Raw genomic sequence first — 3,648 nt, forward strand, 5'->3', positions numbered from 1 at the left:
AGGAGCCGCCTTCTATTTCTTTTCTATTTTATATATTTTTATTTCATTTCCTCTTGTCGGCCCCCGACTTCTTTTTTGTTTTATATTTTTCTTCCCTTCCTCTTGTCGGCCCCCATCTTTATGGAGAAAAGTGGGAGCTATTGTGGTTGGGTCTTCAAGAAGGATGAAAAGCAGCGACAACTTCTGGACTGCCCACCCTAGTCCTTCTCAATCACCATTCCTTTCATTTACCCGCTTTTCTTGAAGGCATGGGGTTTGGGAAGCTTGTTGTATGTTTGATCCTCCCTCTAAAGAGTGCTTATGGAGTGCAAATGTCTTGAGGGGGAGGGGGTTTGTTCCATGTTGTGATGCATTCTACATCGATTGGTTTTCTATCCATTCATCGTGGGATTTCCCTATTCAGTGAGTGGGGATTTATTGGTAACACGTGGAAGCGACTCTCAATAATGGATATCTCACCTCTTGTTACAATGAATAATGTAGTGAAATGTGATACTTAGTGTGAATTTCATAATCATGTGAATCATCGAGTTTTTGTATGCAATTTACACTCAAGGCCTCGGTTGAGGGAACGTCTGTCTGGATGTCACATCCCATTCAAAATCACTCCCTACAATTTTTTATGGAGAATAAAATCTTGTTGTCCATGCCCAATGTGGTGCAGTTGGTTGAAATGCGACAGGCGATGTTTCGTGGCATGCGTCGAAAAGCGATGATCTTGTCCCCTTGGTTGGTAAGTTGGCAAACAAAGTTTGTTGAATTTAAACAACAGTGGAAGTCCACCCAGCCTGCAACAAATTTGGAATCTTTATTTCTTGTTACCTGCAGCAACCTCGATGCAAAGGGAAAAGAAGGAAATAAAACGAGAACGACAAACCCCACAACCTCTCTTAGAAGTTCCCCCCATGAAGGGAACAAGAATGATTGAGCCCCCTATCTCTCTTTGAAACAACATCAAGCATTGCAACCCTTGCACCAAGGTCACCTGGCAAGTTGCAACCACCCGCCAACCAATGGGAATAGTGAAAGCCTTATCACTTGCAGCAACCTCAATGCAAAGACAAAAGGTGGATTTGAAAAAATCATGCTCGAACCTCTCTTCAAAACAAATTCATGCTGATTCAAGAGGCTCACTAAATAAGACAAGAATATATATGAATTGAAGAAGGGAATAGGTAGCCCCACACCCTACGTATCGTACGTATAGGTAGCCTGAGAGTTATTGGAAATCGGGAGGATTTTTCTCCTTAAAAAAATTCCATTACCTAATAATTACTTTTGAATATGATAGCATTATTATTATTAGTTTGTTTTTCTTCATCAAGAAATTACCATAAAAACATGAAGATCATAGAAGACAACGTAACACAATATATAGGCTCCAAGTCAGGGCAAAACACCTCCAACAGGAAAACCCAGAAAATATATTCTTATAGAATCAGATCAAATGGCATATCCAAGACCCATAACCACGAAAATTCTACCTCTAGATGCCAATCCAAAACTTCCTTTCCTTCCAGTGGATTCATCAACAAGAGATAGATCGCCCACAAACCCTAGATCCAAGAAGAAACCATTGCTTGCAGAAATTGACCTTCCTTATCTTCTCTATTTTCTCTACAATATTTCAGACCAAAAACCATCTAAGTGTGTGTGTCAAAATGAGCTACATCCACCCTCTATTTATACAATTCGTAGGGGTGTGAATAGACATGTCCATTGGGGCAAGGCCAACTTGGCATTTAGAGGGGTTTATGTCCCAAAAAATTACGTTTAAAAAATATTTTTCTTTTTCTTTTACAATAGGTCCAAAATAGGACTTTGAATCCTTGACTTAAACCTAGAAGCATGAAGAACATGCTTATCTAGAAAGAAAAAATAATAATTTTCTTCTCCTTTTCTTTTTCTATTTACATAAAATAAATAATGGTACAAATTATGAAGACTGGAACTAGTTACACTCTCCAACACTCCCACTTAACTAGGGAGGTATTCATAATTTGTACACAAGGTACATGGATACTCTCAAACTGAAATATTATCATAGGAATAGTCGGATTGATAAGCCAACTATAAACATCAACATTATGACCAGCGTTATCTTTGAGGCCTAACTAGACAAGATAATCTTCATTCAAGAGCATTATGCTAGGAGGTTTTACGTGTGATACCACACTACATCTAGAAGGCACATACCCCATTTGAATGTTCACAAGGTATGTCCTTTTAAGACTATTCTTATCTTGGAATTCCAAACCTGAATCCTCAAAGAATATCGGTCCTCTTTAACCACTCTTATATTGGACACTTGTCCTCTCCTCAAAGAGTGGTGGTCACTTCCCTTTATTGGATGCAATATCCTCAACAAAACCACAGATTCTTATCCAATCCTTCACCATTCGCTCTCCAAGGCCTTCACTTAAACTTATGGTCGTTAATCCTGATCAAGTGCATAACACATAAAGAAGAGAATGTGTTGGTACCATTCCATGACCTCCTTTTTCCTCCTGAAACACATCGTTTGCCTACATTTTTCCTTCATAAATCTCTTAGATCCCCTTGAAATTGATTAGTTAACAGTATTATAGTTGTTAAATGCATTAGAATTGATTTATGAGTTTTATGTTAAAGAATTAGGGATTTTTGATAAAACACTACAAGAAATTACAACATCCTGTAAATGGTTTATTGTTTGACATATGGCATGACAGGTAAGCTAAAGCAAAGGGTAGGGACGAAAAATAGAATGTACAAGCATGGACGAACACCTATCCTACAGCAGAACCAACACTCCTGAATGCGCGGTCAATGATGGTCAAAGCACAGCATGTTGGCGACAAAAGCAGCAACAGCATAGGGTTCTAAACCGATTTAGTTTTGTTCCTTTTTGAAATCGGTTGAGAATGGAAACAACTTAAAAAAAACTATTCCATAACAAAAGCGGCAACAGCCGCATAACGAATGTACGTTCGTTCCAAAATGTAAACGGTGTTAGTTTTTTAAAGAACATATGTAAACACAGTTATGTGTTGTTGGTTAGTTGTTATCTATGTATTGTTTTGAAAAACAGAGCTTTTGAACTTAATACCATAACTCAGTTGCAGTCATGATTTTGTTATTGCGTTGATTCTATAGTTGCTTGAGCGCAGTCCAGTATACTTTTGAAACGCGGACGGGCCCTGCGTGGAACGGGTATACTGTCATTTTATTTTATTAGCAAATTTTGTATGCACAGTGATTAGAGTTTGGTTTATGCTTTCGTTGATTTAATTAGCAATTCATATGAGTGATGTTTATGATGGTGGCTTGAAGGATTCATTGTTGATATCGTTAAAATGTATCCTGTAAGGGATCTGATCTTTCGTTGTCTTTTTAGAGCATCTTCATGAACCCTGTTTCCCATGTATTTGAATTTTAAGTGTGCTTATGATTTCAGTATGTCTCAATCTTTCATGAATGATAAACATTGAATACTGAGTGTTCACTGAACAGGGGTTTTATGCACAGCATCCTCGTAAGGGGATTGAAATCTTGGTTTATATAATACACAATGTTTTTTTAGAATAGGTAGATGAATTGAGTGACCTGAGTGTCCAGGTGATAGGGAGCATACCTCAACCTTCCGTAAAGAAGTTCTGTAACCTACCA

At 37.9% G+C, this 3,648-nt stretch overlaps 1 pseudogene; it reads left to right on the forward strand.

The window, feature by feature from the left end:
• The first annotated feature begins 435 nt into the window (after positions 1 to 435).
• Positions 436 to 589, forward strand: LOC149188004 (5.8S ribosomal RNA; annotated as a pseudogene).
• The last annotated feature ends 3,059 nt before the right edge of the window (positions 590 to 3,648 follow it).

Source organism: Pinus tabuliformis, chromosome 3_1 (assembly GCF_031772625.1).
Source record: "Pinus tabuliformis cultivar Carrire ecotype Pingquan chromosome 3_1, CPIR1, whole genome shotgun sequence".
In the NCBI taxonomy this organism is placed as follows: domain Eukaryota; kingdom Viridiplantae; phylum Streptophyta; class Pinopsida; order Pinales; family Pinaceae; genus Pinus; species Pinus tabuliformis.